General features: G+C 40.7%; 1 long non-coding RNA gene across 3 annotated transcripts in view; it reads right to left on the reverse strand.

The window, feature by feature from the left end:
• The window catches only part of LOC124502115 (uncharacterized), a 36851-nt gene extending 25714 nt beyond the window's left edge, over positions 1-11137 (reverse strand). For all 3 annotated transcript variants that reach the window (XR_006959838.1, XR_006959840.1, XR_006959837.1), the window contains exon 1: positions 11045-11137. This is a non-coding gene — a long non-coding RNA (uncharacterized LOC124502115). The remainder of the gene's footprint in view (positions 1-11044) is intronic.
• Between the last annotated feature and the right edge of the window lie 4822 nt (positions 11138-15959).

Consider the following 15959-nt stretch of genomic DNA (forward strand, 5'->3'; position numbering starts at 1 on the left):
TATTAATAGTACTAATATAGCTCACTCTCTTTCGGTAACATCCAGCAAAGAGCTCACTGTTATCGTGAAACATGGTTGCCTTTGGTCCTGCAGCCACTGGCCCAGCTCTGAAAAGGCCGGCTATTTCTGTGCTTAAACTGGGTTTGTGAAGAAAATATTCAAGGGGCACCTGGGTGGCTCAGTTGGTTGAGTGTCTGACTTTGGCTCAGGTGATGATCTCACAGTTTGTGAGTTCAAGTCCCTCATCGGACTCTCTGCTGTCAGAGCAGAGCCCGCTTCGGATCCTCTGTCCCCCTCTCTCTCTGCCTCTCCCATACTTGTTCTCTCTCAAAAATAAACATTTAAAGAAAAGAAAATATTCAATAGTCTAATGATTTATTCATTTGTTAGTAGTGAAAAAAAATTCCATAGAACCCCATTGTCCTGAATGTCTAGAAATAACATTTTGAACTCACCTATATTCCCTGGGAACAGAAACTAACCCAGAACCATCTATAAATCACCAACCAGTTATGACAAGACCATGAGAAGTGTCCTAGTTTCCATGTCCACCTCATAAATTCTGAACTATCTCACACTGAAGGAACTGTACCCATTTAAACAATGGCCTCAGTCACCATTAACTAAGTGCCCAGTATATACCAAGTATCTTCATAAAATACCGTTATTTCTCATAATAATCCTGTGAAGAAGTCATTATTGTCTCCAATTTAGAAGCAAGAAAACAAAGTGCCAATGTTTTAATAATTTGTCCAAGCCTCGGCCCTCCCAGTGCCCCTCTTAGACACACACACACTGACTGCACGACCCGAATAAAGAAGGCAGACATCCATGAGCAGAAGCACCAGTTAGACCCGAGGAGCAAGGTGTGAGGGAAATGTCACTAGGTGACAGAGCCAGCCAAGCTGCACCCAGACCCAGGCAGAGGATATCTTCTTACACTTTTTAAGAAATATACTCACCCACTGCCCAAAGGCTGTCCTGGGCTTGTCTCTGCAAAGTCTTTGTACGAATCATCCCTGAGTAAGCAATTCCTCATCTTGCCCCGCCAGTCCCCGGGAATAAGGTGCATCAGGGACTTCATCAGATTTAAATATCATCTTTTTTTTTTTTTTTGAGATACAGTAGGGAGAGAGACAGAAGTGAGGAAAGGGGAGGTTCTCAAGGGATTTTGTGGTGCACATGAAACTTGTCTTTAGAACCTCACCTCCTTCTCTGCATTTGCACCTCCAGGATCTCTTGGCGCAATTTCCCTTTCATCCCTGCGATCAGGCTGATGAAAGATTCCCCCTCAAGGACCCCTAATAAAGGCTTCTTCTCCCCTAAAACTCCCACCACTCAAAATGTATCTCTATTCTTCCCCTCCCTCCCTTCTCCTCTCTCTTCAATAGTCCCTTTCTCTCAGTTTCAGTAATAGAGAAGCAATCTGATCAAACTCAACAATCCCAAGTGTAAATGAAAGATATCCTGCTTTGGGGAACCCTGTAGATGAAGGTCTGATAGGAACCATGTGAGCACCGTAGAGAAAATGTCTTTGAGCCGAAAGACTTTTCCTCAAGCACATCTTTGAGAGAGTCCTAGTAGAAGAGTGGGAAAAGGGAGGTCTCACCCGCTCCTCTTGGGAGTAAGAAGGAATTAGAAAACCTAGAGTTTTCTCCAACGACCACAGGGTAATTATGCAGCCAAGCCTTCCCACTCATCTGGGGTGGGGAGTGCTCCATGACCAAGGTGATCTTTGAGGCCCTCAAATGGATCTGTGCAATGACAACAAAGTGCTGGGAATCAGAATGCAGTGAGAATAGAAAACAAGCCATAGTTTTGCTAAAAGCAAAACTATTCCAACACTCTGCTTTGGGTGTTGACTCTGGCATTATTTACTACGAATTGGATTCTGGGGTAGCTGAAATGTCCAGATCCAAGCAAGTAGCTGATGGAGAAAGAGAAGGAGATACCAGCTGATTTCTCCATCAGCAGGGAAAGATGTGAGCCCTTATCCCTCCTCCCCAGAGAAGAATTCAATGGAACCTCTTGTCTCCCCTCCTTTCAAAACCACTTCTCAGCCCCTTGTCTTTCAGCAGAAAAACACAGCTATGAAGGCCCTTGAGTAACAGACTCAAGAGCCTTCGAAGAGGCCCTCAGAGGAGTTTCTTGCTCTTCTTTTCTTTTTTTTTTTTTTATTTTTTTTTTCAACGTTTATTCATTTTTGGGACAGAGAGAGACAGAACATGAACGGGGGAGGGGCAGAGAGAGAGGGAGACACAGTATGGGAAACAGGCTCCAGGCTCTGAGTCATCAGCCCAGAGCCTGACGCGGGGCTCGAACTCACGGACCGCGAGATCGTGACCTGGCTGAAGTCGGACGCTTAACCGACTGCGCCACCCAGGCGCCCCTGTTGCTCTTCTTTTCATTTTTCCCTTTCTTGGCTTGGTTGTACAAAATAATTACAATGACACATTAAAATGAACCTACAGTTTTTTTCCTTGTTATTGTGCAGCACAATAATTATTATGGCTATCATTAAATATATGTCTAACATCATTATAAGTGTTATTTGATTGGAATTCTAAACTCTGTTCACAAATACTTATATTTCACACTTTATTGCTCAAGTGGTATGATCATTGACTCATAACTTTAAAAATATTAGGAGAACTATTAATTAAGAGGCCAGGTTTTAGTCCCAACTCTGATTATAATTAGCTGTGTGATTTTGGGCAATTCCCTTAGTCTCTTTGAGTCTCAATTTCCCCAACCATCAAATGAAGTAATTGAACTAGAAAGCTCTCTAATTTACCATCCATCTCTAAAATTCCACAGTGTTGTGATTATACTAATATTGAACATCCTTTAACATTATTAAGGAGACTTTTTAGAACCTTGTGCAGCCTGAAACATTTCTTATAGAAGATATATGTTGTGATATCCTGCCATTCACCGAGCATTATATCTGTCCTGGGCACTGTCCCAGGCATTTCCCACACAGTGGTTCATTTAATCTTCTTAACAAACCTGTGAAGTACATACTGTTGACCTTATTTTAGAGGTAAGAAGCCTGAGGCTCAGGATCCCAAAGTCAGCAGAGCTGGAATTCACATAATTGGGCTCTATAAGATTCCAAAATCTGTGTTCTTCAAGCCACAACGTGATGCCTCCAAAATAATTTTGCATAATGTAAATGGGGTAAGAGATTGGTTTGAGTTGGTCCCAAATTCGAAATACACCTTGGAATTTGTGTGTGTGGTTTTTTTTTCCTCCTCCCCCACAATCCCCCTCTGTCTCCTTCTCCTCCTTCTTCTTCAGCTAAATTTCCCTATAAATTGACTTTTTATCATCAGTGTCTTTCTCATCAAATAAAAATGCAGAATGGCTACAAGTGTGCCTATTACCAGAATTAATTGGTTGTTGGAATACTGATAAATGCAAATTGACTGACTCATGCCAAGAGTCAAAAATCATGTAGAAAATGTCCTATAATGATTTATAATCTATATGCAGAGAACTTAGTGCAGTGAAGTACACAGGCTTTAGAACTAACTAGATGAAGTTCCGATACTAGCTCTGCTGAGGAAAAGCTCTGTAACTTGAGGTCAATTACTAAACTTCACTGGTTATGAGGTTGCTCATCTGTGAAATAGATACAGTAATGCCTGCCTCCCAGAGTAATAGTAAGGACAGAAGGTGCTGATGTACATGAAGTAGTTACAACAGCAAGAAGGAATTGCTGATTAAGGACCAGGTACTGTGATAAATATTTTGTTGTACCATCTAATTAATCCTCTTAACTATATATGAACCGAGTCCTGTCATCCCCATTTGATAGATGACAAAACTGATACAGCAAGATTAAAGAATTTGCCCAAGTCCTGCAGGTCGAGAGTGGCAGGGCCCAGATTTCAATCAAAGAAGTCTATCTTCAGGACCTGGACTTGAAGAAAGGTGCCTGACATAGAAGAGAAAGTCAGGAAAGATATGTTTCTTTCACCCCTGTAAATATTTAAAGAGATTTATAGTAAGGAACTGGTCAACACATTATTTGATGGAGTGAATTTAACTCCTAGCCTTAGAAGTCCTAGATTTTATAGAGAATATTGTATCTGACTGTTGGAAAGTATAGAATGACCTACTTCAAGCAAAGCAGCTTTAAATAAGGTCTATTTTAAATAGCACGCCCTAGAGTATTCACCACAAAAAATTACCAACCATTTATCAAGTGAACCAATGTGTGTGTGTGTGCGTGTGACAGAGAAAGAGAGAGAGAGACAGAGAGAGAGAGAAAGGGCATCTCACCCACTGATACGTTCTTCTGACATTTGGTAGACTTTTGCTATTATCTTTGTGTTTGATACCAAATAGTTTCGTCTGAACTTGACCCTTGAGCTTGAACACAATATGAATCAAGATTAGTCACACTTTACAGGAAAATATTTAGACATCTAAGACCCTTATTAGATTTCTAATTTTTTGTTAGTTGATTTCTAAATCAAATCATACAAATCCCACACAGGAAAAAAAGAAGGAAGGAAGGAAGGAAGGAAGGAAGGAAGGAAGGAAGGAAGGAAGGAAGAAAGAAGAAAGAAAGAAAGAAAGAAAGAAAGAAAGAAAGAAAGAAAGAAAGAAATATAGGGATATAGCCACAGTCATCCAAGTCAATAGGAAAATATTTCAAAAATAAATTAAAAAGATAAAGAAATGTAAATTTCCATCAAGTACTTTAAAGATAACAATAAATGAAACACCCTACAGAGACAAGAACACAATTGTCCATACATTTATTATGTATAGAAAAATTCAGGTATATATTCTGTAGCTCTGATAACAAGAGAATGAATCTAGTCCTACAAATGAGAAAAGTAGTTTCATTGGAAATAAAATGTTTTACTTAGTAGGAAGTAATCATTGGGAAGAGAGTCCATGAGCTTGGGGATATGGACAACAGACAAGTGATGTGACATGATATCATATGTAGTAGGACAGAGGTGCCCCTTCTGGTTAGAAATCACCAGTTCTGGGTTCTCTTTCATGTAAGTTACTATGTGGTTTACAATAAATTATTTAACTCTTTTAACGCATTAGAAATGATAGTACAATCACAATTAGGCTCCATGGTGTGCTTGAAACTCTTAATTTAGAAATGCAGTTTGAATGAAATATCAGTAACAAAATTTCCCATTTCTATTTGACTTAGTTTGTTTTCAATGTATTTAAGATGACTTGAGGTTAAACATGCATATTTCACATATGATAGTTTGCTCCATGTTAGAGGCAGATAAGAGATGTAGATAGAAAATTTTTGCTAATGGGTCTCTTCTCTTGGGGCTATTCTTCATGTTCTAGAAAAAAATGTATGTAAAATTGTGGAAACATAAAGTCTGTTGGATGGGGAGTGTATTAAGCAAGAATGAATAAAAGTTCTAGCAAATTACACAGCCTACATCCTCAATTTTGTTTCCTTGACTAAAGCTAGATATGAAAAAATTGAAATGCTAATTACAGTGGGATTCAACAGCGGGGAGGAGGAGAAAGCAACCAAACTGATCACAATTTTATTTTCATTTAAATCAGTTTGTTAATTGGGTTAGAATCCTCCTGCTGAAAGAAAGAGAAGGAGGAGGGCCATAGATTAGTTTATTTTTAGCTTGTTGCTACAAAATTCTTCAGCACTTCTCTCAGCTCAGAGCCAAAAGAAGAGTAAAAGTGTCTTAAGGTAACAAAAGGTTCAAGTTTCTTTGACACTGGCAGCTTCCTTCTCATGAACCAGGAGTTTGCTTTGAAGACGTCAGACCTGTGTCTTGTTCCTCATTCTGCACCATAACAAGCTCCCAAGCCTCTGGTCTACGTGGAAGGAAGTTTTACCTTCCCCGGTGTTAATATATTACAGTTGAGCTCTTTATAATATTAAAACATAAGGCACAGCCTCATATATATTAATTTCAAACTATTTATGGCTCACTGTTTTTTTTTCTTCCATGAATAATGCAGAAGAGAATAAAACATATAGAATCAGCCTTTTATTTCTTCACCAGCAAAAACAAAAATAAAAATGAAAAACATCTATACCAGACTTTGCCCAACACCTTTCCATCCAGAATAAGTCAGATGGCCGAGAAGTGGTCAGTGAGCCATCCTCCAAGACTTCAATTCTTACATTGCTCTTCAGACCCATCTCCTTGTCTGCCTTGTGTTGTTATTGTTCTAGATGTCTGTATTCTCCTTTCTTACGTCTTGAATTCCTTGAGAGCGCTGTCTATGCTTATTCCTCTTTTATTACTCCCCAGGACCGATCTCAGTGTCTTGCAGACGGTATAAACTCAATATATTTTGCTATCATTTTTTTCTTTCTACAGAAGGAATCACCCTACTTTATAGATACGGAAATGGAGAAATACCAAGACTTGCCCAGAGTCTCAGAGATGGCTTTGTGGTCTTTATCATTCTATTAAATGGGCCAGTAAAATTATCCCCGTCACTAAGTTATTGTATCAGAGAACTTGAAATGGAAGTTCCCAGACTTGCTTGGCCACCCTCACATGACTTCAGGCCATTCTTTGTAAAGCCACAAACCTCACAGCCTTTGAGGTCACTAAAAGCTTTATCTCCATTTTCACTGGAATGATCAGCACAGGGACGTTCAAGTCTATTTACTCAGATTTGCCTCAAAGCAAAATGTCAGTTGTCACAGAGTGGATGGGGCTGGGCTGCCCCAACCAGTATTTGGTGGATGGCTTCCAAGTCCAGGTAATGCAGGGAGCGGCAGGTGAGTCACTTCTAGTGGCCCACACTCTGAGTCATTCTCCACCAAATTCCTCAGGATAGTGCTAAGAAAAGACCAAGCTGGAGCATCCCAACCCCAGGGAATTGTGAAATAAGCCACTTTTGGCTCTTCTCTCCTCGCCTACTCTTCTCTGTGCTATCTCCCTGGCCCTACCTGCTGCCCCTCAGGGTGACATTCTTGTCTTCTCTGTCTCTCTGTCTCTCTGTCTCTCTCTCTTTCTCTCTCCCCTGATTCTTCAGAACCAGGGGTTAACTTTGAAAAAGAGTTCTGACTCTTGGTCAAGGCAACTTCTTTCTTGCCAAGAAATATATTTTCATCTCACTACAGCCTTATAAAGTTAACGCCCTTGTTTTCATTCTCTAACCCAAGGATGACAGGTAAGTTTCATCGCCATGTGTTAATTCCAATTGATCGGTAGTGGAGCCTGGGATGCTGAGCTGATAGGGATGCTGAAGCCATTTCTGGACTCAGTGGTGAAGACGGCTAAAATAGAGTTGGTGCTCTGGGCATGGGCATGTCTGCCATGTATCTATCTGTCTTCCCTGACCTCACAGGAAGTGTTCTTAATGGTCGGAATCTCCAGAGAGGCAGGAGGAAGGGGACTGCCGCAGCTGATGGACGTGACTGATACAGTTAAGTAGATCAGACTCTAGGGCATTCTGCAAAATATCTGACTCAAGAAGCTTCAAACTTTATCATATGCAGGGTCAGTTTACAACAGAAACACTATCCAGCAAATACAATGTTCTTATGAGTTTTTAACTCAGGTTGTCGAAAGCGCTGCTCCATTTGTACACACTTTTTATTGCTTTGTTCAAAAGTAAAGTGTGGGGGCACCTGGGTGACTCAGTTGGTTAAGTATCCGACGCTTGATTTCAGCTCAGGTCATGATCTCACGGTTCGTGAGTTCAATCCCCGCATCGGGCCAAGCCTGTTTGGCATTCTCTCTCTCTCACTCTCTCTCTCTCTCTCTCTCAATCTGTCTTCTCTCAAAAATAAATAAGTAAACTTAAAGAAAAAATAAAGTGTAAAACTCTACCTTTTGGTTCTAGCTATCAATTGACTGATTACTTACTGTCTTTTTTTCTCTGTAGAGTCCCAACTAGACACATTATTTTTAATTCCTCTTTTCTTAAAACAATGTTGTCTAATATTATTGCCTAGCTACCACATACCACTGAGCTGAAAATACTGCAAGAGTTGGAAAGCAACCTTGATTTACCGTGTATTCCCAGAAATACGAAATATTTGAGAAACAAATGAATTCTCATCTCTACCTTACAGATCTGATATGCTCCCAGGCAACAGGACCCATTCCTTGCGTCTGACGTCTATTTAATTTGCAGACGTGCTGGAGTCACCTGAGACAATGGCAAAGCTGCAGCTACCACCACCAAAGTTCTTGTGGCTACCCTTACAACTTTTGCACTTGCCATTGAAGAAGGGGCTGCTTCAGGGCGCTTGGCTGGCTCAGTTGGTAGAGGATATTACTCTTGATTCTGCGGTTATAGGTTTGAGCCCCATGTTGGGTGTAGAGATTACTTAAAAGTAAAATCTTACAAAAAGAGGGAGAGAGCTGCTTCAAAGCCTGTCCCTCTGGAGCCTACCAAAGTGACCACTGCCTGTGGATCAAAACCATCCCCAGGAGCCAGGAGCTCCTTGCCCCCACCATTACAGCTACAACATAGACACCAGATCACCTGAGATGCCACCAGTGCAGCCTCTAGAGAGGCAAAGACCAGCCCAAGAAAACCTGGAAAGTGGAAAAAACATGGCTTCAGTGCCAGTCTTGTACTGTCATCCAAGAAAGACTCTAAGCTCTGAGAGGGTGGAGACAATGACTTTCTTACTCATTTTTCCATCCCTAATATCTAGTACAGTGTATGGTCCCTAACTGGGACTCAAGAAATCATTGTTGAATGTACAGATGATGGGTGGAAGAATGGAAAGATGGAAAGATGGATGGATGGATGGATGGATGGATGGATAAATGAATGAATACTGTTCCCTCTGGGTGGCTTATGTTAACATGTTGGTGTGGAAAAAAAACAAACCCCCAGATGGCTGCAGTCAGGAGAAACATTTGATAGTTTGACACAGGAAATAACTACCAAGCAAATGAAGTTTTTTTTAGTAACAGGAGAAGGCTTTATGATGTAGCAGTCAACCTGAAAGTTGTTTTCTTCCTGTCAAGGTCAGGGCACTATGATACATTGATGAGAAAGAAAAGAAATTCCTGGGTAATAGCAAACAAGCTACAGAAATCAGCATTGAGAATTTTCCTTGGAGGATGGTTTCCTACACTCCAGGAAAGCTTGAATAGCAAATAGGAATGGGAATAGCTAGAGCTCTTTAAGTACAGTTCATAAAGAACCCCCACCTAGAAGATTCAGGGCAGAGTACTCTTAGACTCCATTGTCTCTACACGATTTCTCAATCCTGATCATAAAACGTCACCACTCTGCAGTGGATCAGTGGGGAGATGGGACGGGACTGGGCATAAAACATTATGAAACCCAAAGAGGCTCTGCAAGTAGTGTTGGACTAAAAGATTTCCTCTTTCTTAATTATTGTCAGCTATGGTTTTTACTGGTAACTCAGTCAGGATTTGTGAGTATGCGACAGAATCTGCTTTATTGAGGTATAATTTACATACCATAAAATTCACCTGCTAACAAGTATACATTCCAACGATTTTAATAAGTTCGTGCAATTGTACGAACATTACTGCAATCTAGTTTTAGAACATTTCTATCACCGTCAACATTTCTGTCATTGCTGCTTGCAGTCAATGGCCACTCCCATGCCTAGCCCAGGTAATTACTGTTCTGCTTTTCTGTCTTTAAAGATTTGCCATTTTCAGAAACGTCATATACACAGAAACATGCAAGATATAGTCTTGTTTCTGTCTTCTCCACTTTGCATGATGATTTTGAGGTTCACCTATGTTGTCCATATAGCAATAATCTGAGGGGTTTTATGACTGGTTAGTATTTCATTGTATAATGCTACGTTTTGTTTAATGGTCATTTGAATTTTGTCTTTTTTTAGTTATTGTAAACAATGGTTCTATGAGCATTTTTATACAAGTCTTTCTGTAAACATATGTTATTTATTTCTCTTAGGTATATACCTAGGAAAAGAATTGGTGGGTCATATGCTAAATTTATGTTTAAGACATTGCCAAACAATTTGCCAAAGTGGATGCACCATTTTACAGTCTCACCAGCAAAGAATATGTTCTGTGTCCTCCATACTTGATAAACCAGTCTTCTGGGGTTTTTTAAATATTTTTAATGCTTACTTATTTTTGAGAGAGAGAGGGAAAGAGACACAGAATCCAAAGCAGGCTCCAGGCTCTGAGCTGTCAGCACAGAGCCCGACACAGGGCTCGAACTCACAGAGTGTGAGATCACGATCTAAGCCAAAGTCAGATGCTTAACCGACTGAGCCACCCGGAAGCCCTGATAAATCAGTCTTTTGGATCAGAGGCATTCTAGTGAGCTTATAGTGGAAACTCACTGTGATTTTTAATTTGCGTTTCCCAAACCCAGGATGTCAAACATCTTTCCCTGTGTTTATTAGCCACTTAGGTAGCTTCTTGGTGAAATGTCTTTCAAATCTTCTGCCCATTTTTTAGTTAGGTAGTTTTAATTGAACTGTAAGCAGGGTTGTTTTTCTGGACACAAGCCCTTCATCAGATATATGATTTACAAATATTATCTCCTAGTCTGTGGCTTATCTGTTCATTCTCTTAATGGCACTTTTGGAAGAGCAATTTTTTTTAATTTTGATAAAGTCTGGTTTATCAATTTTTTTTCTTTTATAGACTGTGCTTTTGGTGTTGCATCTGTATTTTTCTTTTTTATTTTCTTTGTTTTACTTCTTTTCTTAATGTTTTGGTATCCATATATTTTTTTAATTTGTTGCATCTGTATTTATGTCTAAGTTAAACATAAGTTGTCGTGCTTGTTTTCATAACAGAGCCTTTATCTGATCGCTCTCCTCTTTCTTTCATAAAATTGCATGTTAAAAAGCGCCCCAGTGGGTATTTTTAAAGTGAGGTGGACCCATCTGACAATTTCAATAAATATGATGATGCCTCAAAAGCCAGATAATAATAGTAATTTATCAAGGGCTTACTGTGTGCCAGGCACTGTTTTAAGCACTTTGCTGGTATTATTAACTCATTGAATCCTAACGCTTTCATGTAGTAAGTACTGTTACTATTCCCACTCTAGAGGGGAAAAAACAGACACACAGGATACTTACGTAAGTTGCCTGGGAGGTGGCCGAGCTGGGCTTTGAGGTCAGGCAATCTAGCTCCAAAGCCTGAACTCCCAACTGCTATACCATACTGCCTGTGAGCAACTTCCCTGCAGAATGACTCTCCACGTAAAATCGGTCTGGGGGGGGGGGGGTGGGGGGGGGTGTCTCATCTGGTGTCATCCCCGCCCCTCATCTCTGCCCACAGAGGGTTCCTGTTTCTGTTGTGTGAACTTCCCGCTGCACCAATCCCTTCCCCTCCCCATGTTCAGCCATTGCTGATTAAGCCAACTGCAAAGAATAATCTGAGCCTAGCATATCCTACTCTCACTCTCTCTTGAGCCTGAAGAAATATTGAAACTGAGAGCCATGTCAAGTCACTGGATTGCTATGGGCCGGGACCTCCATCAACTGCCGCTGCAGTCCCAGGACTTTCCTTGACTCTTCCCTTCCTGAGGCCTGGCTGTTCTATAATTCCATAGTTCCCTGAGATGCCTCTGTATTCTAATACTGTCCCCTTTCTGCTTAAGGTAGCTCAGGTTGTTTTCTGTTACTTGCAACCAACAGACGGTCACTACTACAGGCAGCCATGTCTGTCCAGGGTCCCCAGGCTGCCCCATCATTACGTGGGTTTCATGACCCCTGCCCACGCCTGCTGGCCTCACTGGGCCCTCCCTGAGCACTAGTGACACTTGTCAAGTGTGTCTTTGTTGAGGCTGAGATAGTCTTTCTAGGCTTTCCAGGAGACAAATAGCTTCTCTGAGAGAGAGTGTGAAAGAAACCCTGTCCCTTCTTCCTACTCCCAGGTAGCCCGTGGCTACTGTCACAGGGGATTTCTGAAGACAATGGCACGTTGTTTTCCAAACTGAGTGGCTTTGATCGTGGCCGTGGCCGCTTGAGGTCAGGAAAGGGAAGAGAAGCAATATTTGAGGGCAACGGGGGCTGTACTGTTCCCACTCCCTCTGCTTTCCCTGGGCAGTGGCTCCTTCCCTCTTCGCCCAGGGCAGGCTGGAGAGCAAAGAGCCACCACTCTATTCCACCAGTGATAGTGGTTGTGACTTCACAACTGGCAGCGGCAACTCCCAAAGTGACGCCAGCCCTCGTGACAGCAACACATGACAAGATGTTGGGGCTTGGGGCCTATGGTTTGAGATAAAGAGCATGGACATTGGAGCCAAATCAACCTGTATTCAAACTACAGCTCAGTAATACACACACACACACACACACACACACACACACACAGGCAAGTTCTGAACCTGTTTCCTCTTCTTTAAAATACAGTTGATGACAGTAGCAACATTGGAGGGTTGAGGATTGATTTGTAAAACACCAGGAACACTGTCTCCCCCATATCGTTCAGGTTTATCCTTTTCAAAAACAGCGACTCCACAGCTCTATTGTTTCTCTCTCTCTCTCTCTCTCTCTCTCTCTCTCTCTCACACACACACACACACACACACACACACACGAAAGGATCATACCTCTGAGTGTAGAATTGAGACATTTCACAATCATGGTCCTATAATTCGTCAAGTCAGTAGATGCACACTCAGTGCCAGAAAGAAGGACACGATCTAGGCCAGAGGAAAGTTTCCTATAGTCGCAACTTGGAGAGCGTCTCTCGGATTATGCTGCAGATATTACCAGACAAGTTTTAAAACCTAGCTAAAGTTTCAGAATATTCATAAATCAATATCATCTGCCTTGCTTCTTATTATCGAACCTTTGAAAGAAAATGGCTGAAAATCGCACCTCCCAAACACGACGGGGTACTTTTATAATTATTCCAATACCTTCGTTCTTTCCACCAAACTTCACAAGCTCATTGGAACTTCATCCCTTCCATCAGTGTCTCTGGATCAGCTACCTTTGTTGCTGATGTAGGTAGTGAGCGACATCACCCTCAGGAATCACATCATTAAGACATGTAAATCTGTGCAAAATTCCTAAAAACTCATCAGAAAAATCTGCCAATCCAGCCTCTAAAAGTGAGTCCAGATGTAACTAAACGATAAGAAAATCATAGTGGCTAACATTTATTGAGTACTGACTATGTGCAAGGTGACGTGCAAAGGCTTTGAAATGGATTGTTTTATTTAATTCTCACAAGTCTCTATTCTTATTCCAATTTTTAGGTAAAGAAACTCAAACTTAAGATGTGGAAATAGAGCAGGTACTGAGTCAGAATTTAAACCGAGGCTTTCTCACTCAGAGCCCAAGTTCTTCACCGACACGTTTTTGCATTATGGCAAAATACACGTAACCCCAAACTGGCCAATTTAACCACCTTTAAGTGTACCGTTTTGTGGCATTAAGTACAGTTACCTTATTCCGCAGCCATCACCAGCATCCATTTCCAAAACATTTCATCTTCCCACACTGAAACCCTGTACCCATTAAAAACTACCACCCCATTACATCCCAGCCCCTGGCAACCACCATGCTACTTTCTGTCTCTAGGGAGCAGCCATATATGTGGCATCACACAGCATTTCTCCTTTTGTGGCTAGCTTATTTCTCCTAGTGTACTGTCCTCAAGATTCACCCATGTTGTAGCAAATGTCAGAATTTCCTTCCTTTCTAAGGTTGAATAATATTCCATTGTATGTATACACCACATTTTGCTTATCCATTCTTCTATTGATGGACACTTGGTTTGTTTTCATCTCAGCCGTTGCGAATAATGCTGCTTTGAACATGGGTATAATAAATATCTGTTCTAGTCCCTGCTTTGAATTCTTTTGGGAATATACCCAATAGCAGCCAAGATATTTTAAATACTTTTCTTCTCTTTGCTATTGGTCAGTTATTCTTTGCCTTTTGTTTGATTGTTTGTTCGTTCGTTCGTTTGTTTTGTGGATGTCTCCTTTTATGAAGCAATTATAAATGTGTAATTATCTAGAAAGATTATTGTGTCATCTTGTTTTTAAGTTTATGTATTTATGATTCTTACGTCATCGCAAGCGGGAGGAGGCTGGGCTGGCTCACATCTTTGGTAGATGCAGGCACATTCAGGCAGGCTGGTGAAGCAGACAGAATTTTTCAGGCCAAATATATTTTAAATGTAATTTCCCTCCCTTGGCTAACATGATCCTTTGACATGCTTTCTTAGGCATTAAGGACATGACAAGCCGCTGAAGAATTTAGATAGAGATAGTTAGAAGGGGAAAGGGATTCTAGTGAAAAACGTTGTGGTTCTGAGGTCTACTGAGAAGCAGGAAGGAAATGTATAAGCACATTGGTGATGTTAAAGTCTGTCTTTAAAAAAAGCAAAGGATATAATTTAAAAAGAAAAAAGACAGGATCAGCTAGAGCAGGGCACTGAGAGATAAATGCCCTCAGAAGACTGCTTTTGCTGCTGTTAAACTTTTATCAGACTTTTACCACTTTTTATCAGAATCCCACTATGGGGCGCCTGGGTGGTGCAGTCGGTTAAGCGTCCGACTTCAGCCAGGTCACGATCTCGCGGTCCGTGAGTTCGAGCCCCGCGTCGGGCTCTGGGCTGATGGCTCGGAGCCTGGTGCCTGTTTCCGATTCTGTGTCTCCCTCTCTCTCTGCCCCTCCCCCGTTCATGCTCTGTCTCTCTCTGTCCCAAAAATAAATAAACGTTGAAAAAAAAAATTTATCAGAATCCCACTAAATAATTATTTTCTCAAATATATTTACCTTAAGCCAAAATAATCTATTCCCCCTGATATACACTTGGGTAGGACCCTGTTTTTTTCTTTTTCATCTGGGTAAAGCAACCACCAGAATTTCCTTTGGTAGTTTCCCCCCATTTAAACCACCCTTCATCACCTCATCACTGTCTTTATTACCACAGCAGCATAGCCCGGTGGGGAGACCAAGAGCCCCCTCAGAAAGAGAGACCTGGCCTTGACTCAGGACTGACACTGTGATCCCATATTTTTTACTTAATCCCCCTCAATCTGTTTCCTACCCTAAAAGCAGAGATTAAAAAACCCAACTCAAAGGTTTTTATAAAGGATCAAATGAGATAACTTCCTAGTATGTAGTATAGGCTTAATATCTAGACTTCTTGCCTGGATTTGGGGCTGAATGAATTTTCAATCCATCTTCTATATTTTCTTCACATAATGTAAATATGTGACAAGGAGGTTCTTACTTTTTCAGTCTTGTATTTCTAGATAAAGGTGTGTAATGTAAAAGCTATAGGATTTTTGCCACAGAATATTTAGGAAGGTATTGACGGAAAGGGATGCCATTTGTACAAAAGCTGAAAGAAACAAAAAGGCACATCACAAAAGAAAAAATACAGATAGTCATTCACTCAACGAAAGGAGGAGAGACGATTAGAGTTTAAGAGACATTCAATAGGCATAATAATTAAATGTAATGTTTGGACTTGTTTGGATGATGAACTTAACAAATCAACAGTAAAAAGTCATCTTTGATACAATCAGGAATTTTTGAGGACTGAAAATATTTTTTATTAACTCTTCAGACTCTGGTTTCCTCTTTCTTTCAATCAAGGAAAACTGGTATATAACATTATATTAGTTTTAGATGTACAATATAATAATTCAACAATGATATACATCACAATGGAAATATTTTTTGTTTGTTTATTTTTGTTTTTTTTTTCAAATTTTTGTTTAAATTCTAGCTAGCTGACATATAGTGTTAATATCGGTTCAGGAGTAGAATTCAGTGATTCATCCCTTACATATAACACCCAGTGCTCAACACAAGTGTCCTCCTTAATACCCATCACCCATCAAGCCCACCCCACCTCCCCTCCAATAACCCTCACGTTTTTCTCCATGGTCAAGAGTCTCTTATCGTTTGCTTTCCTCTCTTTCCCCCCCAACTCCTTATTTAGAAAATAAGATATAGTACTTTTATTATAAAATATCTGAGTCACACAAAAGGTATAAACATAACACGTAACCGTGTA

This window comes from Lynx rufus, unplaced genomic scaffold (assembly GCF_022079265.1).
Source record: "Lynx rufus isolate CCGP_SWC_20201006 ecotype Redwood Valley unplaced genomic scaffold, mLynRuf1.p SCAF_7, whole genome shotgun sequence".
Lineage (NCBI taxonomy): Eukaryota > Metazoa > Chordata > Mammalia > Carnivora > Felidae > Lynx > Lynx rufus.